This window comes from Etheostoma spectabile, chromosome 1 (assembly GCF_008692095.1).
Source record: "Etheostoma spectabile isolate EspeVRDwgs_2016 chromosome 1, UIUC_Espe_1.0, whole genome shotgun sequence".
In the NCBI taxonomy this organism is placed as follows: domain Eukaryota; kingdom Metazoa; phylum Chordata; class Actinopteri; order Perciformes; family Percidae; genus Etheostoma; species Etheostoma spectabile.
In genome coordinates, this window is record NC_045733.1 from 7989061 (window position 1) to 8015306 (window position 26246).

General features: G+C 38.8%; 1 long non-coding RNA gene across 2 annotated transcripts; it reads right to left on the reverse strand.

The window, feature by feature from the left end:
* Positions 1-362: 362 nt before the first annotated feature.
* Positions 363-23400, reverse strand: LOC116692715 (uncharacterized). 2 transcript variants are annotated; one of them, XR_004332761.1, is made up of 4 exons: positions 23257-23400; positions 4669-4678; positions 518-522; positions 363-373 (listed from the first exon to the last, which is right to left on the reverse strand). It is a non-coding gene; the product is annotated as an uncharacterized LOC116692715 (long non-coding RNA). The 2 variants fall into 2 exon arrangements; XR_004332764.1 differs by lacking the exon at positions 518-522.
* Between the last annotated feature and the right edge of the window lie 2846 nt (positions 23401-26246).

Sequence of the window (26246 nt, forward strand, 5' to 3'; positions counted from 1 at the left end):
TGTCAGACCTATGAAAAATCCCTGACGTGCCCCCTGACGTGCACCCTGACGTGCACCCTGAATAAAAGTAATGAGTTAATATACTAACATTTGAAGGAACATGCGTATCATATGGAACTCTAGAGGAAGTTGCGTATCTGGCCAACATTTATTCCGATTGGCACCAAACAAGACGCAGTTGGTCCGCATAGGGGCTTGAGCTTCCATGCCAAATATTGAGTGAATCGGCTATTTAGTAACTTTATTTTGTTTTTTTTATTGCTATATGGGAAATTTTGTCTAACTCCTCCTGGGCCGTGAGTCCAATCTGCACGAACACTTGGATAAAGACTTGGTGGACGCTGACAAAAAGTTATCAAAAGAGTTTTGATAGCTTACACAATGTGCAAGTTATAGAGGACTAACTTCCCGTAGGTTGCTGTTGAAACAGGAACGGCTGTATCTAGGCAATGGCTGTTGCTATGGACACAAAACTTAACACAGTTGTTTCTTGTGGGCCAATGAGGCTGTGTTCCACATTTGCTGTTAATCAGCCTTCGAAAGGCATTGTTTTGGTTCCCTAAATTTCAAACTTCCTTTTTTTTAACTTCTCCCAAAGTGTGACTGCCATTTACACACAACTTTGCTTTTAGACTCGGTGGACCGTCATTACAAAAGTTATCAAAAGAATTTTGATGGTGCAAAAAATGTGCAAGTCTACTTCCTGTCGCCGGCTGTTGAAAGAGGAAGTTGCGTATCTGGTCCAGATTTATTCCGATCACGTTGAAACATGACACAGTTGTTCCAAATATGGGCTTGATCATAAATTTCAACTTTTGAGTGAATCAGCCATTACATGGCACTGTTAGAAGTTTTTTATTAATTAGCCACATTGCAATATATGGCAAATCTACTTTTTCTAACTTTTCCTAGAGCATTAATCCCATCTGCAAAGATGAAAGAGAAAGTGGCTGTAACTACAGTGTACGTTGTCGCATCTGCTTGCAATTTCCCCCAATCACCAAGAGTCCAGGCCTGAGGACATATACAGGCCAATATGGACTTTTGGAGATAGCGTCACCAACTGGCAACAGGAAATCAGCCTTATATGACAAACATCATCTGATTTACATGAAACTTAGAATGTGTGGTCTACTTGTGATACTGAGCCTCTTCCTATACTTTAACCACGCCCACTCATTCAGGCCACGCCTCATCCGTAACTTTTGAGCCGTTTAAGGTACAGTCTTGTGTCACTGAACTCAGCAGAGTTCTTATTAATTTATGATGGTTTGACCCGCCCCCCTTGGGATTTTACCACGCCCCCTTCCACAGATAATGAACTGTATGACATAGAGTCATCTTCATTGGTGATGATTTGCAGTGTCTGAGTGACGCGCAACTGCACGGTCGCAAGGAGCGCCGTCTGCCAGTAACCCAGACGCGCACAGGTTAGCGAGGGCCCGTCCAACACTGTTGCAGTTTTAATTACATTTTTATTTTAAATGCCTACAGATGTATCACAACTTAATCTGAGCGGATGCACATTTAGCCACATCTGTCTCCACGCTGTGTTAAGCTGGGTGCAAAACCTTATACATATCTTATGTTTTACTTACAGGCTGTATTGAAATATAAACAGATCTAAATACACGTAATCCATGTTGTAGCCTGTTATTGAATTAATTTATGACAAGGTAGGTGGTTATATAGATGCCTGTTTTAAATACTGCCAACATCACTAAATCATTCAAATGTTTATGTTGTCATTCTTATTTCAGTCATACTCCTGTTTAATCTGTAATTAGGTTTATTTAAACCACCTGAAGTGTTTGTTGACTCTGCAGCTGGAACACAAATGAAGACCGCCGAAACAAGCAAAACAGAGCTCAGTGCAGCCAGATTAACTTCTGTCACAACTGGTACTGCCATCGGTCATTCGCTCATATCGTTTCATTTAGACCTACAAAGATCTAATGTTTAACATGAGCAACACAACAGGTTGTGTTGTAGAGAATACTGTTGAAAATGTTAGCAGTTGGCACTATGATCCCACAATTAGGAGTATTGATATATTTTTATTGATTTTATTGATTTTAATCATTTCAATTACTTCTTTATATATTATGGGGTGATAATAATCAGTTTATATGTCTTGTACCCTTAATATTATTTATACATCCTAAAAAAAAGATTACCAGTTTTACCCAATAAATATGCTGCGCTGTTGATGTTGGCTTTGATCATTTCAGTTACACCATTATGGCAGTTACCTTTTACTCTTGTAGTCAGACAATGATGAACTTTCTTCATGAAAACAGGTTTAATTCTTATCAATGTTCAAACAGAATTACAACACACTGAATATAGCCTCCAAAACACATAATGGCTTCTAATGTTTCAGGTTTGTGGTGCAGCAATTTCACAACCAAATAGCTCCCAGGAGTGATAAGAGTGTCATTATTGCATGAACAAGTCAAAGGCAACAAGCAGCATCATTCATAAAACACATTTCAATATTTCACCTGTTTTAATTTAGGTGTTCAACAAAGCAATGAAGAGATGGAATACAAAGCAAGAATTAATGGAGAAGGTGGGTATAAGTACACAAAGAAAGCAGCACTCCAAAGGATATTGCTTTTAGTTATTCTAGTTGTGTGCAAAAGTCTGCGCTGTGTTGTGCAATTTTGAAAAATAAAATCTAATCAAAACAACAATGCAAGAATAAAAGACCTGCCCTAAGGCTCTGTGTTACACTTCAGCTGAAAACAATATGCTATTTCAAAGTTATTTTAGCTTTGAAGACAACCACAATGGCCCAATCCAATGTTAACTTTTAGGGGTTTTCAAGACTAGAGAATAACTGTAAGAATAGAGGAGTCTTTTTCCTTATTATCATCTGGCTTTAAGAGATTTCTGTGTTTGCAAACCCACCAGTTGCTGTTAGATTATTTCTGGCCAATTTAACAGTCTGACCAACACTGTAACACAATTTCCTGTTAAATTACACTAAACTACTGGCAGCTACAATTGCCAGATTGAAACTGTTATTCTACAGTGTACCTACTATGATCTACAACAACAGTTTAGTTCTGTAAAAGTATTACAGTACTGTGCTGTGTGGAAAATAAACATTACAGTATTATACTGTTAGTTCTTTGGTTGCAATTATACTGTTATTTTACTGTTCATACAGTATTCCCCATTAACACAACTGTAGAATGTGATCTTCACAGTGATATAAACTAATGATTTAAAAGTTTTACATTTATTTACATGAATTTACATACAAATACCGTATCATATCGTTCCTTTAACTATGTAAATATTGTACATATCTACACACCTTGTATTTCTTTATATTTCTACTTGATATTTGTACAAATTGTGCAACTGCAACACAGAATTTCCCTTCGGGGATCAATAAAGTAATTCTGATTTTCTGATTTAAAAATGAAAAAACCTGAAATGATAATAATAACAAATGAAAATATTTCTGTCACAGAAATGGCTCAGACAAGAGATGGCCTTACAACATTAGGCATTTATTAAAGCTGAATATTTTCAGTATCTACAAAATCCATAAAAACACCATTACTACTTGGTTGTCAGAATTTATACTTGAACTATGACAAGTGATGGCTAATATTACATTCATTAAACTTTGTATTTTCCTCCCCAGGTCACAATAGGTCTGGTTTTGACTGTTTGCAAAGCATAGGTTGCAAATTACCAGCAAATTCTGCTTCATTTAACCGGACTGCTAGTTTTTTTCCTTCCTTCCACCCAAAGACAACCGTTGGCTTAAAGTCACTGCATCAAATGCACAGCAACTAAGAAAGCTAAGTAAAAGCTAACTAAATTAAACACATTCCATTAACAATAACAATTAAACATATCAAACTGGGCCTCAACAATGCTGGGTCCAAAAATGAACCTGGACATCTGAGACAGATGAAGTGAACTATAAAGCACCACTCAAAGTCCATCACATTTTTTAGTAGAGTGGCCACCTTCCCCTGGCTGGTCTTTCTTCCCCTCTCAGGATTAATTCCAATGAGGCAACTAAAATGTAATAATAGAGAAAGCATATAAGATGGTAAGTATGGTAAGTAAAGATCATTTGCATTTAATGTGGAATCCTATCACAGTAATTTAATAAAAAAGTAAGATGTCTTTTTATGATAATGACCCTTGTGTATCATAATTATGAGAAAATTATCTAATTTTTTTAAGCTATTTATGAGAAACAAAACATTCATGATTCAAGATAACAGATCAGCTGTGGCCATTATTACAGTATATATTAAAACTTTGACTTGAGGGTGGCATTAGGAAACTCTTTGGGAAACTTTATCTTTGGCAAAGTTCAACATATAGATCATTTTTAAAGACTGTATTTCAGGCTCCTCAACCATGGTGTCTACTGTCAAGTCAAGAAGAGCAGTTAGCAAAGGACACACACAACAGAGAGTGACATGGCCAGTCTAAACAGCCCCATTCCTTAATTAAGATGGGTGCCCAGAGGAAGCAGGCTATGCATATGCACAGCAAAATAATCTTTAAAAAACTCTCTCAAGAAAAGAAATCATTAAATCAACAACCAGTCAACTAACAATTAGCTACTGCATATTACATTAGTGCACATTTGAAGCTACTTTTTTAGCTTTTTGCATCAACCTGCATAACAAGCTTCTCCCTCTAAACTCCCGTAAACCGTTTTACTTGAAAAAATAAAACAACACATGGTAAAATAGAACCTGGTAGCCCACCTTAATTAGATCTGACAACAAATCTAATGCCCAAGCCAATTTATTGATAATTTAAGTGATGTGCTTCAACAGAAAGCTAAACTTTTGCCCACATAGTTGCTAAATGAGAGTAGAACGTATGCTAGCGTGCAGCACGTAGGCCTACTTTTGAGTAAATGTTTTTGGCAAAACAGTCAATAAAATGTTAATCCAACACTAAATCACATTAGCATCAAGCTGACTTTTATAAGATTATATTTACCTTCTTAAGAAAGCCACAGGGACAGGATGTAGGGTGTGCTGCGCAGTTGACGAGAGAACAGTGAGGAAAGCAGCAGGTGATGCCTCATGTGCTCCATGCAGTTTGGTGCGGTCAGTTTAAGAGTCCGGATGAAAAATAATTCTTCATCTTCTTGTTATTGTGTCCTCAATCTCAAATAAAAACACTGATGTGTAGGCCTATTAATAATTTCATTCAATTTTTGATTTTGCTCAGATGAACTATAAGACGGACCGAAGATAAAGTCTGATTTAAAGTTAACTGAAAAAGAAAAGAAAATACTACATTATACCATAAGATTATAGGTAGCTTGTTGTAAAAAAAATAATATTTATATATGTTAATATATATTAATAATAAATGTTAATATTTTGTTCATCAGAATTTACAGTATTAAACTACAGTATTCCACTGTATTAATGGAAAACGATACACTACAAAATATCCAGTATTTTTAAAGCAATCTGTTACAGTGAATCCAACATGGGACTACAGTAAATATTCGGGGTGGATACATTTGAAAGCAAATATATAAATATTGTGTGCAAGTATCCTTGCAATAACTGTTTTTAAGCTCATAACATTACATTTTTGTCAACTTTGTGTCCAAAAGAGGTGTTGATTAAGTTCAATTAAAATAATTTAATTACCAGTTTGTATGCTGCTGTTACCCTCTGTGCAGTACCACACAAATCGTACATTCTCTGGAGTATTAGCTGCTGTGTGTTTCCGTTACTTATAAGCCATGGCCTTAAACACACAGTACATAATCATCTGATGTAACAAGGTCAAACACCCAAATAATTTTATTTATTCTGTGCACCTGCTTTTTTGACAAAAACATTTTATTAGACCTATAGCTCTAATTGTAATAGTATTTAGTGATGCTCAGAAAAACACATTCACTGTAATGTCATGGGAAAATGCCTTTTTGGACTCTATGACATCAAGTGACTTGCAATTCCAACAGTGGCCACTACACCAAAATCCCCACAGTGCCCAGTGCTGTCCTTAAGAGTCTCGGTTGTAAACTTTTATTGTGGAGTTTGTATGTACTTCCTGTGTAGCGTGGGTTTCCTCTAGGTTTTCCACTGTCCAAACACATGCAGGTTTGTTGGGTGCATTGCAAACTCTATACTGAGGTTGTCTGTCTACCATATGTGTGTTCAGTGCATGTCACTCTACTGTTAAACCTGTGAACAAGATAGATGGTTTACAAAATGGATGATTAGTTCAGGTTCAGGTTATGCAATCTGTCACAGAAACATGATGTACATAAGTTCTGAGCACCTTAAATAATGCAATGTTTCACAGAGATTCTGAACCCAAGAATCAAAATTAAAACAAGTGACATGTTTTCCAACTAAATTGTTCACTGTTTAATTTCTGACTTAATCATTCATAGACTGTTCATCAATAGTATTGCTTTTCATCTCATAATTTTTTGCTAATTTTCCAATCTTACTCAAATAAATTCATGAGTATACTGATATATTCCTATATACTGATATTCCTATGAGAATGTATAATCGCAGATGCTTTCTTATTAAATATTTTCATTTAGGAATGATGACACCATCAAGAAAAGCACTGTATCGTACGTCTACTTCTAATGCTCAAGACAATTCTTTCCTTTGATCTAGTTAGTCTCCTAGGCATTGGTAATAGATCCATCGCTATTGGGGGAAAAAAGGAAATTGCAACATATTTCAAAAAAAGTAATTGGTCTTTATGCAGACAAAACCGCCACACATTTGCTATCACTATGTATACAAATGTGAATGTAATTACCTTGCCTGTGAAGCCCCTCTCCCTCCCTCCCCACTCTTGTATGATTATGTTTTTCTGCCTGTGTTATCTGTGAGAAAAGTGTGCAACTGTGCTGATTAACAAATAACTCTGCTATGAGCTCCCCAAATGTCCAGTTAGGTGCAAACTAGATATGCCATATTTGGACAGAGATCTGAGGCCTTCTAGAAAAACTGCTAATGGAGTCATTATTACAGATAGAGGGTCTGCTTTTGCCATTAGTATATTAATATACATTGAATGCCATGTTTCCTTTGCAATCTAGTTTGTTACTGAACATCCACTTTCCTATCATTTCAACATTAGGATCAACCACCACTGGTGGATGTGAAGCAGGCACAGATCTGCACAGTATGACTCTTGTAATGTAATTAGTCCATCTCTTTAGGAGGGCTTTGCTAGCTTTACCTATATGCCAAAGTAAGTGCAGTCACTTTGATGATAAAAGGGATAAAAAGGCAGCGATAAGATGGAATGTTGAGCAGAGCGAGGCTGGTGTGAGCCAGCAGAGGTCTAATTGGATGAAGGAACCCTGTTGCATGAGGCGTTCTTCCTTGAGAGTGCAAAGACATTATGAAAACCTCCCACGCTGCTTTTAGTTGATTCAATTAATTTATTTTTCTGTTGAACTGATGGAAATATTGCCTCTTTTCCAATAAAAGCCTGACAGCTTTACTGCTGCGACATGGCTTGAAGTCCTCAGCTCTAAGGAATTAATTGTGAATGCATTTTGCTTCCGTCACCAGCCCTGCCCTCAACCCAATTCCAAAAGGATGACCAGAAATCACCCTGTCTCCATGGCGGCCCAGCCCAGGCTCAGCCTGTGGTCGAGTGATCTCATTCAGCGTTATAATTCCCCTCTTCCATGTTTGGTGCTGTGGCTTTTGTCATGACCGAGCTGAGAGTGAGCCTTAACTGATCACCATGCCTCAAAGCAGCTGAGGAAAAACATTGGTACAAACAATAGGCAGAGGATCAGAGAGGGTGGAGAGTGAATAATGTGTCAGGTGCTCCGAATGAATTAAAGTGCAGAGCAGGGCTGTGGAGGCCCTAATCAGTTGCAAACAAGGGAGGGAGAGAGGGAGGAAAAAAAGCTTTCATTCCTGTAACTAATCATTTGCGGTTTCCCAATGCAGTCAGCCAACGCCAAAGGCAGAGACTAATAAACTGGGAGGCTGTGTAGATTTATAAATGATTAATTAAGAGGCCTCCCACGGGAACTACAGCAGCTATAAGCAAAAATATTAATTAGTTGAGATGAGACTTAAACTAACAGGAAAACATTCCAGCCATGTTGGAAAGCACACGGTGGGGGCAGCTTGTTTGACTCTGGGCTGACAAAGAGGGCCCTCACCGCTGCATCACTGTAGAGCGAGGGAGGGGGCTGTGTTGAATTTGGCTGGAGGATAATGAAGAGTTACATAGAGTGTCAGACAGAGAGACACACAGGTCCTTAGTATTGAGTAGTAAGGAGAGATGACTGAGTGACATAGAGGGTTAGGATTGGGTCTGAAATGAGTTCTCAACTGCCTCAAGTACCTCTGCACACCCCCTTTCACAGCTACATTACCATCTCTGGTTGCCTCTCTTCATGCTTGCCCTTCAGGGAGGTCTCTAAAGCCTCTCTCCTCCGCTTCTTTTCATGAATGTCAAGATGCTGAGTTTAAAGTCCTGCAGATTAAATGGGAAGTGTTGAGTTTATTCTGTGTCTAATGAAAGAACTGGGTAATTTCATGCAGAGGATCTCTGTCAGAATACTTTTCAGCTTCCAGAGGTAGAATCTTCTTATTTCCTGCTATCCACGGGGAAGGTGGCCAATCATTTCCCACTTTTTGATTGCTGCAGTGCAGCATCATCCAGGATGATGCTACCTGGGCAACAGGGCTCCTCCAAAACAGTGACCAATCCAAAAGAGTCTATGTAGGTGTGATGATAGTCTTGCTTTGCCAGACCTTCCTTCACAATGCTGCGGACCTGAGGAGAGGGTCTGGCGAGTCCACGCAGAATTGTGGGATGGAAGAAAAACATTTTCTGGTTTATTGGAATTTCTTAAAACCAGTCACACTTGTCATGGGCGGCACTAAGCTCCACACAGAGCCCTTATAAAAACGCGAGACAAAACTCAGATTGAACAGATAGTCTAGCTAGCTGTCTAGTCTATATCAAGAATGTAGACTAGTGTGATACAGTATAGTGAAGTGAGCACCAAGGGTTCATGGTGCTAAAACTAACATGGCCAATGTAAAATCTGATGGCTAATCTAGTCAACAACTGCTGAAGAGCTGCAAAGTAAAATGAGAATCCGTCTCCTGTGTTGGCTATTCTATGGACTATCTGTGCTGATAAAGGATTTTAGAAAAATGCCCACATCTAAACAAGGGGCCAAGAGGTTTCTTGAATAAGACGTAACTGACAAATTAGCAGGAGAAAAACAAATGCACATATTTGTTTCAGAGATTCCACAAAACCAACATCAACTTGTGTCAGAAATGCAATATCTTACTATTTGAAATCCCAGCAAGTCTCTGACATGCTGTATGTCCCCTCCAGTCTGCCCTCTAAATAATACTGTGGCTTGCCTCTGCATACTTACACATACTGTATATCACAAGACAAACCAATGAAAAATTGCTTGAGATGGTAATCACACTTCCACTCTATTTTCCACTGTCAAAAATTGCAAAGTAAAAACAAGACAATAAAAAGGAAGCCAACACTGCACTGGGCAGCCAGCATTAACTACAATTACAGGAATATTAATTAACTTGTAAATGCTGTGCTTCCTTTTTGAAAGTCTTTGTGATGAGAGCAAAACCCACTGGAAGCCCAAAGCGCCTGTGCCACTCAAATATTATCACAGTTAGAATAAATTGGATAAGACCTGTGGGAAAAATAATACAAGCATTAATTTGAGACCTAAAATAATCAGAACCTTAAAAAGAGTCCAATGCATCTGGATGAGATCACAATCACCTAACTATACTTTGAATGACTCAAATGTGATCCAACCACAGAAAAGCCATGGAGGAATCAGCCCTGAAGTGACTACATCAAAAATCCTTATATGTCAATCTTGACTTCAGTTTCTCATGCAGGTTAAAAAGAACTGGCCTTGACTATTTTCATTTTTTCAGCACAGAATCAGATGAAAAGAGTCTGGAATGAAAAATTAGGACCAGTAGACACTTGAAGAGAGAGGCAGACATTCCTTTAAGCCATCATAATTGACTCACTGGAGGGCCAGGCTCTGCTGGTGGAGAGGTGCTTTAGAAGTCAATGTTCCCAGAATCTAGTGTCAAGGGTGAATACATGTTTTTAGATTTCATAAATAAATATTTCATTCAACTGTCAATGCCATGTATGTGTTAGAAGAGCGCCCTTTAATGTCACTTTGGTTTTTAGATGGGTCGGTGGTATGTGTGAAAAATTGAGGCTACTAAAGGCTACCAGCAGGAGTAAGACTCCCATTTGAATGATGGGCAAAGAGTTGTTTTTCTCTCTCTCCCGATATGATTGCTGAGGGTGTCCAGCGAAATTTGAGTGACGTTTGACAACAATTAGTGGTGCTGCTTTGAGCTGTGATAGGCAGGCCTATATACAACACAAAGAAAACTCCAACCAACAACTTCACAGTGGATCAGACCACCACACTTTTTAGCCCCATCACATATTCAGACAAGACTGATACTGCACGGCAATATCTATTGTAAGAGTCAAGAAAACACATACACAAACATGCCTATCTAGCTGAAACATCATACTGTTGTAAACAAGTCTTCTAAACTAAATGACAAAATACAGCAGGAAAACATTGTTACAAATCACTGTTACAAAAATGATTCATTTAACCATTTTCTGATCTGACCCCACTATTTGTTACAGTAAGCTCTAGAGTGGACCCCAAAAGCAGATTCAGAACACAGACTCGATGTTTAAGTTAAAGATCGTTTATTGACTCTTGGTGGAATTAAGTCCGAGAGTGAGTGTGGAGTGTGGAGACAATCCTGATGGAGGCGGAGGTTTACAGGTGGTGAGGGAGCGTGGCAGGCAATGGCAGTGGATGAGATTAGATAGGTGCCGCAGATGAGAGAGACATAGTTACTTCCAGCGGAACGACAAATTCCAAAACTAAGATTTCTCACTAGAGACTGAAACACTGAAAATGAAGGCCTGAGGAGTTTACCACATGATGAGCGGAAAAAAAAAATCTGGCGAAGAGTGACTGGAGAGCTGGGTTTCTTGGACTGTTGTTGATTGTGATAGTAGTCAGGTGTGATTAATAAAGCCAGCTGCACCACGCCCCTGCAGATGAAGTCACACATACCACACACACACCACACACAGGAGAGGAGACACAGGGAAAGACTGACAGGGAAAAAAAAACAGAAAACGCAGGGAATCTGGAGGTCACAGACCTGGGGCCTATTGCACAAAAGTAAAATAAAGATATCCAGGATAAGCAAAAAAAGTGCAGCTTGACTTAGTGTGATCCGCTCATTGCGGCTTAATCGGTTGCACGTTTGGCAAGCCAGGATGAACAGGTGAAGCTATGTCAAGCTAGGTGTAGATAGCTGGGATAAGTGCACGTTCACGACTTTCCTAAATAGACCACGGTATCAATCACAGATTTACTGATGCAAAAATGGAGAAGACGCATGCGCCACATGTTTCATAATTCACATGGACGCTAGAGGTCTTTGACAGTTATATGCAAACATGTTGTATGTTGTAGTTTTAAGCCATTTTCACAAACTCCCCCCAAGAGAAACCACAGCACCCAAATACACTCGAGGAGCACCTTCCGCGACAGACTTAGACACCCATGATGCACCACAGAGCGCCACATGAGGTCGTTCCTGCCTGTGGCCATCAAACTATATAACTCCTCCCTCTGAGTGTTACACGCTTGGCGTCAAACTGGTATCACAGCAAGGATCTCCACATCACATCTCAATATTCTTGGACAATTATGTACAATAATAACTTGGTGCAATTATTTATCAGCTACATGTACAAAGGTGTTATTTATTCATCCACTGCTGCTACTTATACTCACACTGTACTTATTCATGTCTGTACTGTATTTATGTTGACACTAGACTACAACAGAATATGTACAATCCATTTGAAACAAACTTTTTTTAACCCAATCTTACTTGTGACTTAATCTAACTTACTTAATGTTTTTATTCATTTATTATTGTTGCTATGTTACTTTATTTACTTTATATACTTGCTCTTTTTTTACTGTGCTTTTGTTCCTTGAATGTGCTGTGAGCAACTACAGCTAAAAAACTTCCCCAAGGGCATCAAGAAAGTATTCTGATTTGGATTCTGATTCTGCACGGTCCCTTCAGAGATCAGCTCCCCAAAACCACATACCGGTATGTTTACATTTAAGTGAAAAGCCCTCTAGCAGCTGTAGCAGTGATTGTGAAGGGGCAAAGAAAGAAGTAAAGTGACATTGACAATGGGGTCAATGGATGGGTCAGCCAAACGTCACACTTAAACACGGGAGACTGCTGTTTGTTTCCTGATAATGTAATGTTTCCATGTTTCCCTAAACCTAACCCAACCCTAACCTTACCATTATATTATAACAGATTTTTTTTAAACAGTGATTTGAAACAGCACAAACAAAAGACGTTGTTCTGTCGATGGGGTGTCAGATCAGGAAACGCTTCTTCTGTACAGTATGTGTCCTCCTTGAACGCCTGGACAAATGTATTTTGTCATTTAATTTGGAGGATTTGTTGCAATTTTGGGGGGAAACAGTCTTGATGTAGCAGTATTGCAGATGTAATTGTGTCCTTTTGTTGTAGACAATTGGGTGTCTTGGTTGTTCATACTGCTAATATGGGTCTTGGTTTCTGATGTTTAAATAAAACACAGTTAATAAAGAACTACTCTACTGGACAGAACAATATTGAAATCTAAGAATTACTGTTACATCTAATACATATGTTCTTGTTCACTGAGAGCTTTTGCCATAAGAGTATGCTGAATAACACCTTAGAAGGCAAAATGTATGTGGACAGCTGGAAATATTTTCAGAAAAATTAATCAACAACAAATTAAACCAATTCCCAAAGTGTATAAAAGCAAGCATCTCACAATAACAGCATACTGTCATACAAATTTAAACAGACTACATATAGTTCCCTAGGAGATATCAAACAATGGGAATTAGATAAATATATGCACATAGCCTCCCGTAAACAAACCTCATATACAAACATAAACAAACAAACGAAAATCTGTATTTATGTACTAAGTCATGTTGCAAAGATTCTCTGTACTAGATATAGTGCATTTAAAGCAGCGCCAATGGTATGAAACAGTACACACTGACTGTCTCCTAAAGGGGCGTGGCCTCATATGAATGTGTAGTGAACGTCGTGTGGATGGATGAAAAGTTATATTTAAATAATTCATTAATGTGATCTTTTACTAAAGTTAGATATTTACATAGTTAAAAGACATATTTAGCATCACAGAGATTAGTTTTGTTAGGGCGTTCATGAACGTGTTGCCAAAGACAGAAAAGAGGTCTTAAACAAAATACATTTTCTCCTGATGTGTCCTTCTGAAAAAAGTCATTTTAATGTCGTAAAGTTCTGTAGATACAGTCCCTGACAAAAGTCTTGTCGCTTGTGTACAAATTGACCTGAAGTGCCGCTGAAATATATTTCTAATCAAGATTTATTTACAAGAAATGGCTCATTTTAATCCCAACAGCTTTTGTAATAATGTTTCAGTGCAAAACGAAACTGTCAAAAAGTATTCTAATATTCACAGCTTGGTAAAGCCCATTGAGTCAATTTTTGCAAAGACATAAATGTTGTTGCCTTGTCTTATGAGCTTCACCTGTGACTAATAATGGATCAATTAGGTCTCAGGTGTGTATAAAAACAACCCCAGTACACTAGACCTTCACATCAACTGCAACTAGACATCTGCAAACAGGCCTAAGATTCACCCTGAGACTAAAGTTTTGATTATCAAGAGGCTGAAGACCAGATCCACTGCTGATGTGGCAGACGCCTTCAATGTGTCTCAGCGTCAAGTACAGAGGATTAAGAAAACATTTGAAGACACTGGAGATGTTTTTGACAAGCCCAGGTCAAGCAGACCCCGCAAGACAACTGCTCGAGAGGACCGTTTGTTGGCTTGAAAATCCAAGGCCAGCCCATTTTCTACTGCAGCAAAGCTCCACGAGACCTGGTCACCTGAAGTCCCTGTGTCAACCAGAACGGTTTGTCGGATTCTGTCTCGAAATGGCCTCCATGGTCGAATCAGTGCCCAGAAGCCAGCACTAAACAAAAGACAATTGAAAAACCGTTTGGCATTTGCCAAGGCCCACAGCGTGCTAAAAGGATGGACGCTGGAGAAGTGGAAGAAAGTGGATTTTTCAGATGAATCTTCTGTTGAATTACACCACAGTTGCCGCAAATATTGCAGGAGACCTACTGGAGCCCGCATGGATCCAAGATTCACCCAGAAAACAGTGAAGTTTGGTGGCGGAAAAATCATGGTCTGGGGTAACATCCAGTATGGGGGTGTGCGAGAGATCTGCAGGGTGGAAGGCAACATCAATAGTCTCAAATACCAAGAAATCTTAGCTACCTCTTATATTCCCAACCATAAAAGAGGCCAAATTCTGCAGCAGGATGGTGCTCCATTGCATACTTCCATCTCCACTTCAAAGTTCCTCAAGGCGAAGAAGATCAAGATGCTCCAGGATTGGCCGGCCCAGTCACCAGACATGAACATTGTGCATATGTGGGGTAGGATGAAAGAGGAAGCATGGAAGACCAAACCAAAGAATATTGATGAACTCTGAGAGGCATGCAAGACTGCTTTCCTAGCTATTCCTGATGACTTCATCAATACATTATATGAATCTATGCCAAACCCCATGGATGCAGTCCTTCAAGCTAATGGAAGTCATACGATATTAAATTTGAATCTCACAGCACCACTATTTAATTTGCTGACATATTTTAGCATTTGTAGTAAATTTGTTCAATTTATGTATAGGCGACAAAACTTTTGTCTTGCCAAAATTTGACCTTTCTGTCTTGTTTAAATAACAAATCTTTTTTGAGTGAAACTAATTTATTTCAGTGCATTGAACATCATTTGGGAGGGTTTTAGCTTTTCATATGAGCTATTTCTTACACCAATTGATTAATTAAAAGTCAGGTTAATAGCAGGTGTTTCTACAAAATAGATAAGCGACAAGATTTTTGTCAGGGACTGTATATGGCTTGTGAAAAATGGGTCCAATATTTACTTTGGTGACTGTTTTAATTAGTAGATGATAATGTTGTACAGTATCAGGAGGTACTTCAATTATTTGTACAAGTTCAAAGGGTTGCTGCAACCCTACTGTGTTTAAAAAAACATAAAAGCATGCTGATTTTTTGTGTGTAATGTCAATGTTTGTGTCTTGAGTAAACTGCAGGTGAAAGCAATGACTTCAGGAGCTAAAAACAAATTTAGGCAATGATTGAATTGTAGCATAAAATTGCACCCGCAAATAACCATGAGCCATTACATGAACACACTCCCCTTTCACTATAAAAACAAACCACACACACGCACACACACACACACACACACAAATACAGTGTGCATGCATGCACATACGCAAGGTGGGAGAGACCTTTGAAGGTTTCACAATAGCACATTTATCTGCAAAATTAAAAATGGTGATTGATCCGTGGAATATTAACGGTCAACAATGTTTTTCATTAAGTTGTGAAGGGGAGCGAGGGGAGGCCTCCTGGAAGAAGAAAGAGAGCAGGAAGGAAAGGGAGCGAAAGCTTTATTCAATGCTGATCCGGTACTGTAAAAAGGCCCGAAGAGAAATGTAAATACTAGACTCCAATAACACGACAGCCCACTAATCATATTTACAAACTTTATTAAATCTGCCCATTGTGTTTGCCTTGCTGAGGATTGGCTACCATGTAATTGTCATTGTAACCACTGTTGGCTTATGGGAAAATTTAACTGCAGTGATATAAGGTGACTGGTAGGATTATTATTACTTTATTATGACCCAGTATATGTTTATTAAAACAATTTGTCATGCAGAACAGGAGTGGAGAATGGAAACATTAAATCCTGCTCCACTCTGGCCACAGAAATGAGTTACAATAAAATTAATGGTGGGGAGGCCTGGGCTGACACCAGAGTGGTACGTAATAACCTGCTGCTTCGTTTCATTTGCCGATCATTTCCTGTTGGGCCCTCACCATTAAGCATACATGCTGGGGATTATTGAAATAGCCCTGCAACAGCCATTGTAGTGCCAAATGTGTGTGCGTGTGTGTGTGTGTGTGTGTGTGTTTGTGTGTGTGTGTTTTGGCTGGAAATGCTGCTTTTATGTGGCGGGCATTTGATCTTAAAAACACCAGCGTCATGGCAATATGCCACAGTGTGTTTGTGTTTCTGGTTGTGCTGTTATGAGAGGAGAGATATTAGAACAGAGAGGCAGTCAGGCTGGGATCTGAAGTCTTAGGAGGAGGCGTCATTTCACTGAGTGCCTGAGAGGGGCAAGATTAGTCTGTCAGTCCTGTCTAAAATGACTTTGAGGCTATAGCTAGGGATGCAGCAGAAGTTTAGCCGAGGAGTTAAGTGCATTTACACTGAACAATGTCCTTCATTCCCCTTGTAGTTTAGGTTTTGTAAGGACAGCCATGGTAAGGTGTGGACTGATTATATGACTTGGAGCGCATTTTGTCTCCTGTATCTGGTATCCAGCAGCCGCAACAAACTTAAAGCAGAGTTTAATATGCTGGCTTGGCAAACCCACCTTAAGTATGTTGATTTCTAGTATACTAACTGAAAAAACAGTATAGTATGGCGATTACAAATCACACATTGTGTACAGGCTGAATGTAGTAAGGAATTGGGACACAGCATAAGATTTGATAGCATAGCATCTACCGTAGAAAGGTAACTCCAGTATACAGACGGTTGGGCGTCACTGACCTTTAAGGACACTTAGAGCCTCCTTATAAATGTTCTTTTCTTTGTAAGCCCTTCAGATTGTTTAGTAGTCTTGCATTGCCAGACCTTCCTCTACAGCGCTGCGGAGGATGATCTGGGTAATCAACACAGCATCTCCAGAATGGGAGAAAAACATGCTTTGGTTTATTGGAATTTCTTTAGACTAGTGCTGTCAAACAACTGAAATATTTAATCGCAATTAATCGCATTAATGTCATAGTTAACTCGAAAATCATCTCAATTAATCACACATTTTTGTGCTATGTTTTTTTATTTTATAATATACATTATATATATATATATATATATATATATAATATTATTTAATTCTTTTATTTTATCAACAGATACTCTAGCTAGCTGCAGAGGTCTAAGGAGCAGTCTTCGAGCAGTCCTCGACTATAAATTGACTAGAGTTTAAAATGCCAACACAAAGAAATTAGAAGGTAACAGACATCTGGCTGAAATGAGGGACATCTAACGGAATTCTGGCAGCACCTGAACAATGCCGGAAATGAAACATTGTTGATATTGACTAATTGTTCATTAAAATTTCACCCATTGTATGATTCAGTACAATTTAAAGCCAAAGGATGCAGATGAAATCTCAACACTTGTTTCTGGTTAACATTAACTCTTAATCCCAGTGACTGGAGAGGCTGTTGCACCTGTCCTGAAATCAGGCAGCATTTGTTTTGCTCTCTTTGACATGAGGGATGATGCTGTGTTTTCTTGTGCTAGTTAACCATTTTACGCTAATAGGAAACAATACAATACACGCATCCTGTGGGTGTCATTAAAATTGTTACACTTAGGATAAACAAATCTTTTTTACGTGTGTATAATAACTTAATGGGGATTTTTTTGTATTCTAGATGTCACTGGAACTGTACCCCACCATCCACAAACAGCTTTAAGTTTTTTGCAGTGGCGAACAACTCCTCCATTTCCTTGTGTTTTCCATAGTGGGAGAGTAATGTCCATCAACAGCACATTTAATAATTAAAGACATTTTAGTAAGCACACTGACTGCTTTGAATACTGCTAATTGCATCTAGATAAACAGCTGATGGCGCTAATACTCAGGTTTCATTAAACCATTGCAGTAGAGGACAGCACAACAAGATTATGTAATTAAAATATGGCACGTTTGTTTCATGTATTCATTTGAAAAAAGTCTCCTTGTTGCTCCACCCAGATCTAAGGTTTTTCCCTGCTGCAATTTTTTGTCAATTCAGTGAATGTTAAGTTACATCTGTTACATCTGTTTCTTTTACACTTTGTCACATTTTACTTTTAACCATGGACCATTTTTTTCCCCTCAGCTAAGCATACATTTTTTTTGCGAAATCAGAATTTACATTTTTTCAACTCATTAATTTGTCTGTGCAATTTGAAAATTCCCACAATCAAAACTGGCAATGATTACTGTATAAGCGAACCTGTCTTGAGTTCCTGCATAAGAAACTGAACTCTATCTGCATATTGACGATAAATGGTAAATGTAAGTGTAAGTAAGCCTGTATGAGTATGGATTCTGCACTGTATGGCAGACATCCATGTTTGACCAAACGGTTGACTAAAACCAGGCCTGAAGATTATTTTCAGTTTTATTTTGTGTGGCCAATAAGCACATAATGTGTCTATTATTTGAAGTGAGTGTAGCTCTGTGTATGTTAAGCATTCTGTTATGTCTTTCAGTGATGTTGTCATTGCAATGCAGTTTATTGTTACAGAAGCAGGGTCCTTTATATGCTGCCTCTCTCTCTGTCTCTTGCGCAGGAATGTCAGTTATATGGCGAAAATAATTGGTTACAGTAATAATATAGGTTCCATCCGACACCATTCAAAATAGCTTGATGAAACTGTAGTCTGCAAATCTCAGTGTATTGTGTTGTGTTTTTAAATTTACTGAACACCAGTTATGCCAACAAAGCTTCAGTTTTCATAGAAATGTTTCCTCATTACACAGGATACACAAATAAACCATTGCTACCCCCTAATTCCTCAGTTATTAAAAAATAAGCCTGTGCTCCCCATCATGGCTTTGTGATGGCCTCCAAGACCTCCAACAACTCACACAGAGGAAGAAAATGAAACCTTTTGAGTTTGGAGTGTAAATATATTCATCATAAAGTGTTGAGAGAAAAATGAAGGTTAGAGGACACACTTTTTATGAACATTTCTTTGGTTCGTTAAGATGTCAAACTAAAACAGTGAGCTGCAAATGGCTGAAATGTGGACAGAGCTGCAGAATAGGAGGGGATTCCCAGTGAAATTGACAGTAGCAAGTCTTTTGATTCACTGCTAATATTATACATTTTGCTACATCCATTTTTAAGCTGCTGTATAAAATGTTCCCAAAAGGAATGATGTAAAAACTTGCAAAAATGAGATCCAGGTTGTAAAAAAAGAGGAAGGTACATTTGTCAGGACAAACTAACAACTCTGCATCATTTGGAGAGAACAAAGGGCTTCATTCCAGCAAAAATGAAAAACTAATTAGAACACTAATTCTCTTTAATCCCCTCAGTAAACTTGAATTATTTTTAGATTTTAGATTGCCTCTGGATAATAACAATATGTATTTTCTCTAGTGCAAGCTTTGTTATTATAAGGAGTCATCATATTATGGAATTGTAAGGGATTTTTGCCTCACACAACCAAAGTCTGACTTTTACATGTACCTAATTTCCCTTCCCCCAAAATGCTCTTGCGTGCACATAGTACATATGCACAACACAATGTGCATTAGCAATGTTATAATGATGGCATTCTTAAAACACATCACAAAAGCTCTATACTTATATACACTGCGTTGAGCAGAAATGATTCACGTGATTAAGTAGTACATAATCTTAAAGCCGTGCCATTTTTGACAAAATTACTGTCAAAAAAGTGGTGGTAATCAAATGGACAATTAGTTTTTAAGTGAGGTCGCAAAGCTCATTTTTAGTTTCCTAACATCTACTGCCCACCCCTCATCAGTTCACTCCAGCCCCCCCTCATACAAAGCCTCTTATGACCACATTAATGCACCTAATTACCATGTCAATCTCAAGTAATGCTTATTAATTGCCCATCAGAAAGAGGCTATTTCAAACAGTGAGTAGTGCCTTTAAAAGCCCACTGAAAGGCTGACTGTAGGGTAGGTTATGAGAGAGAGTGCCGTGTTTCAGCCCAACTGCTGGCATTAGTCAATCTGCTGTCCAGATGTCTTCCACAGGTGACAGCTGCAATAGCCTAACAAGCAAATTAATCACGGAGCTTTTGTGGCGCTTCATTTTAGGGAAACTCATTTCGTTTCATAAAAGGCTTCATCTCGTGTGAAAAATGACAAATTGTAGCCATGGAGTGATGTGGAGGACTAAGCAGCCGGCTCTCATTTCTGTACGATGCCTGCAAGGTACTGAAGAAAAGAGAGGCAGAGAGATCGAGCACGGGGAGAAGTGGGCCAGAACCAGCAATGCAGTAATGAAGCCCAGCTCTGCCCCTGTGGGCTCAAGTTCTGACGGGCCTCACAGGTGGCTCGGTCAGAATAAAACCCAGCGTGGTTATAAAGACTACGCTTTGAATGAGGGGATACACTCGGTGGACTGTCAGACATTGTCCCCAAATTGCAACATAGAGGACATTTTAAAAAGCTGTCCCAACAAAGGTTTGGTGGCAGGGAGCTTTCTTTGATTTAAACCCAGATGGCTTGTTGTACTTAAGTGCTTTCTTTGGTTTATATGTGATGTTTTATTTTAGAGCAGGCCGCCCAGCCTACATGCTTGGGATAGAGTTGCTAACAAATGTATAGAGCAGGGCAATTACAAAAAATGTATTTTGGAGAACTTGTTGAGAGTGAGTGGATTTTGAATTGACCCAATCAAATTGCACAAAGCAATTGACCGCAGGACAAACCTAAAGTGTACTCCATGTGCTTGATTAATAAAAGAACATTGTGTGTTTTATTCTATATTTAGAGAAGCATCGGACCTGTGGAAATATTGTATCAATTTAACGTGTTGATAATATACAGTATATATATATTTACTAAAGGTATTTGTCAGAACTTCAAGAAGAATTTCACATCACAACTTAAAGGTATTTCAAACAAAAGTATGGAAAATTAAAAACTTACAGTGGCCACACAGAACCAACAAATTAAACTTTTGGGGTTTAAAAGCTTCACAAAGCCATTATTACAAAAAGGAGATAAATCCTTGAAAGCCGTCCAACAAAAACTGTAATTATCGTCAGTAGAAAAGAAAGGAGCGCAGAGAGGCACGAGGATTACACTGCTTCACATTACTAGTGAGGAATTCTTCTGTGCTTTGATATTCATGCTTCTATTGTGGTTGTACCCTTTCACAATCTCTCCTCTGTATGCTTAGAAACAAACTCATAGTAGCCATCTTAATTGTTTGACCAAGGCACATGCTGTAGAGTGTGTTTTTTACTTAATAGATTAACAAAAGCAGATTCCTTCACTGCACAAAGAGCTATTTACAGTAAATGTAAATGTAAATGTAAATGTGCTGTATTTATATAGCGCTTTTCCAGTCTTAACAACTGCTCAAAGCGCTTTTACATCTACAGGAAACATTCACCATTCACACACATTCATACACTGTGGCCGGGGCTGCCGTACAAGGTGCCACCTGCTCATCAGATAAACATTCACACACATTCACACTCCGATGCGCAGCACCGGGGGCAACTTGGGGTTCAGTGTCTTGCCCAAGGACACTTCGACAATGACTGCAGGGGTGGGGTATAGTAGTAGTATACTATATAGTATAGTAGTATACTATAGTAGTATAACTGAAAAGTTTGTATGGCCTTCATCTTTGTCTTCAACAAAGTTTCTCAGTCGCCATATACCTTTTCGGAAACCTTTGACAACAATTTATAAAGGATGATTTAGTGTAGCTGGTTATGTCTGTGGAACATCGACCCTTAATCAAACGAGTGTGCCCATCACTGTCATTGACAATTGGGACATTTTGCAATTTACTCCCATTAGGAGTTATTGTATCACTGTTCAAATATTTATTCTTTAAAGGTTGCAATTAGGCTAAGACATAGGAATCCCCAAAAGTTAACACATTTAGTAAAGATGCTTGAACAGTGCAACAGGGAAGAGTATTTTGGAATTGAGCATTTGGTAAGCAGTAAGAGAAATTTCCTAAAAGATAGAGCTTGTATTTTTTTAAATGTATTCATTAATTACACTCATGAGAAGTTGTTTTTATTCATTTTCAATGTGACTATTGTATGGTATATTTTATATGCAATTAAACCTACTCAACTATCACTAATACCTTAATAATCGGAAAATGTAAAGTACCAGGACACATGTCAAACATAATGGTGCTGTTTAATTATTGCCACTAAAGGAGTTCAAGGAGGCAACAGTCAATCAGTAAATGATGGCTTGATCTTGTGCGTCGCCATGGGGACCCCAGACCTTGACGCCCAGATGGAACGTCTTCCCAGAGACTGAGATACGACCAACCTCTGACTCTTCAATGTGGTCCCACTAGCAGATATGCACTTATCAGAACAGGCTGCAGCATACATCTTCCAACAGCCAAACACTGATTTAGAAAAGGGGCCCTAAATAGTGTGATAGGTGAAATTCATGTGACATGTGATTGCTGCACATAAGCCACTGAAGTGTAGTCAAGATTAGACTAGACAAGATTATTTGGTAGATTTATCACTTCAGATCAACCAGTCAGATGAAATGATTAATGTGTTGCGTGATTCGATTCTCTGATTTATAATTCTTGTTAATTTAGGATTTGCAAAAGTAGCATTAAAGGAATAGTTTGACAATTTGGCTGAGTTAGGCTACTTTCACACTTCAAGTCTTAATGCTTCATTTGGATTATTTTGTTTGGCTGTTCACATTACCTTTTAAAATGTGGCCTATATCAAATTCCAGTGTAAACCGGTTTTGAACTGACCCGCATGCGCAAAAGAAAGATAACAATCAGACGTAGCACGCTGTTGCACTAAAGTTAGGGAGGTTATGGAGAAATTAAGCATTTTCACTTTTATTTCAACATGTTTGTGTAATGGCAGCCGTGACATTAATGAGCAGGTGCTGAGGAGGAGAAGAATAAAGAGAAAGAGAGCCAAATTGGCTATTTTGGCCTTTTGCTGGGTTATGTCTGTAAATTCACTACAGAGGTCTGTGTGGATGCAGAGACGAAACCAGGAGTAGTGTGAATAGCGTCACAGAGACGCATGTTTATTCAAACCTTTTAGATGTCGAGGGCAACTTTTGGTTATCTCTGTCAGCGCCTCTCCTAAAGACTCCTACGGCAGGACACTCAATTTAGGCAACCCATCTCTGTGCGGAAACGTGTCAAAGTTGGGCTGTATTGGCAGGCAATGGGGGCAGGTTACCGCACGCTGGCTAACCCATACACTAATTAGGTCAAACACCACACTCTCCCTCCATTGACTTGCTCCATCACTTTTCACCATTTTGTCGGCCTTGTCAAGTTTTTAATTTTACTGTCTCTGTCTAGGGCTAACTACCGCCGGTGCATAATTGTGACAAATGTTGATTTTCTGTATTTGTTGTTCACACTGCGGCCGCATAAAAAAAAATCAGACCTGTGATTTGAAAAAATCAGATCTGGGCAAGATTTGAGTGTTCACACTACTTCTGAAGAAGTCTGACCTGGTCACTTGACCCAAAAAAATCTGATTTGGGCCACTTTTGCCTGAGTCTGAACGTAGCCTTAGATGGGAAGACCCTCAAATATGCCTGTTCAATATGAGGCTGTAGCCAGAAGCTGCTTAGCTTATTTTAGCACAAAGACTGAAAACTAGAGAAAACAGCATGATCTATCCAAAGGTAACACAATCTAGTCTGTTATAACAGTCATCATGGAGAGAGAAGGATAACCATGCATAATCTTACAACATGATCTTCACTTAAAGAAGAAATCAATTATCATTTCCGTGCATTTAGTCAGTTTATTTGTAGTTTGTTTAGTAGCTCCATGGATGTTGCTTTTGTATATGTGTGAGTGAGGGGGTGGAGTGAGAAAGAACAGGAAGTGGACTAGTGTTGACTTGAAGATATGGCAATATACAGACACACACACATACACACGCACACACTCGGACACTCAACACCCCCCTCCCCTGAGGGCCTAAAAGCTAATTAGTTCCTAAAGCATTTATTTATCACAGATAAACTGTCCAGCAATCTCACTGGCACATCCCCAATGGAAATAAGAACTACTCATTACTTTGTTCAATTAAGCTTTCTTTTCCCACTTCAGCCTGCCCTCCCCACAATACCTACCCACCGCGACAAGAATGCACTTTTGGTACTGCTAAAGTTGCTCCGCAGAAGCAGACCATGTATAAACTGCAGTAAAGGCAAACACCTTCAACATCTCTATCAATATGTATGTGACCCAAATTAGATTTAGAGGCTACACTTGATCAATCTTAATGTGGAAAGTCCTTGAAAGGAGAACTATGAGTGGTAATCTTAAAACAAGACAACAAGGATGGTGGGGAGGTGGGGGGGGATTAATTCTCATTTTACATTTTACTGTAAGACACACCAAAAAGTAGCCTCACTCCACATTGCAATCTTTCCACGCGAAGGCCTATTTGGGATTATTTTGAGTTGAATGAACTGAATTTATATTGTCAACTCTGCTGAATTTCATTTATACAGCATGACAACAAGCTGGGACCAAGTGGATCTAACTTGGTGTTGTGACAGCTTGGCGTCATTTGCCAATTATTTAGTGTGCAGAAATAATACTTTTGATCTTCCATTTGTACGGTATTTGCAAAAAAAACATGTTATTATTTCAGGATGGATTGATGGATTGTGTTTAATCTGCAGGCTGAGATATGTAATTTATACTTTCTGATGCGATATAATATTTAAATACAACTGAGGAAGATGCCAGGCAGCTTGTTGTATTTCATGTTTAGTATAATTAATGTTCTGTCAGTAGTTTTTAAATAAAATGTCAGTTTTGTTTTTATTCCTTTGTTGCCAAGCATTGACATATGTCAAGTAGAAGGGTTTTTTATTAATCTATATGAACTTAAGTTTTGTCCTCCATCATTAAGGGGTTTTCCTACACTATTCTATAATTATTATGTGTGACACAAATACATTTTATGAAGTACTATACCTTTAATTGTTCTGCCTCATTTCATTAAACCATTAAAAGCAAATTGCATTTTAAGCACCGCTGATATTTGAATGTCAGATACAAGATTTGTTGAAGTAACACTGAAGCTGCTAGAATCCTGTTATTAAGGTCAAACAATCATCACAGATAAAGGTCACGGATATTCCCACTGATTCTAGTTTTTCGTCATGCGCCAAAATACTCAGTAGCACAACAGTCATCAAAATTGCATGGAGGCAAACTTCTGTGGCCTGCTGATGAATGTGCTGAACTTGGAGAGGGTTTTTAACTTTCCTCAGGCCTGAGTATCTATCCCCTCAAGACAGTATTGCCGAGACACCACGAAGGCAATATTTGGCCCATTCCATCACTCTAATTCACTCCCTGCACATCCATATTTCATTCGGCCTCGTCTTTAATGAAAGTCATGGCAACTTCACCACCACTGGAGTCTCTAAGCGCACACATTGAACAGAAAAAAAATCATAAATAAGGACATTGGCCTTCATACAAAACAAAATGAGAGGGAATAAGGCGCCAAAGTTGGGTGAAGAAAGGAGGGGTGGCGCGAGGGATTCAGCTGCATTGTAGCTGGGGAGGCCATCTGCCTGGAAGAGCCAGGCTATCTCCAATCCCAAGTCCCCATTTTTCCTCCACCCGACCCCCACCCTCCCTTCACAGCTGAGACAAGTGCCTATTTATCCCAATGCCCTTCAGAAGACATTAACACAGGTCTCATGTGCAATCCTGTTATCTTCCACTGGCCTGAATATGCTCAGATTGTAAGTAGGGTTTGCTGTGTTGATCCCAAGGAAGCAAACATGACATCCCCACTAAAAGGCTGCGGGGACAGTGGGCTGGGTGGTGCGGATGTTACCTGCATAGGCGTTAAATTTATACAGCCCCCCTTCTGCTGGATACAACACTGCATAAGCAAGAAGAGTCCGGCGTAATTTCAAAGCTCTTTTGGATGTTGCTCATGCGATAGAAAAACCTAAGTAACTTTATTTTGCCATTTGTTTGAGCCCTTTAATTTTATCTTGCAACAAAAAATGGAAAAAAGAAAATGTGCCCTTTAACAAAGGATAAACTTCTGTTGACAATAAACGTGAAGACAGAAATATTAATTTAGATACTTTTTTTGCATCAATCAGAATTGCTAGAAAGTCTACTAAAGCATCTGTCATGTTTTGTAAAGGTAATTATGTTTGACAGTCCAAGTGATGATATTTCTTA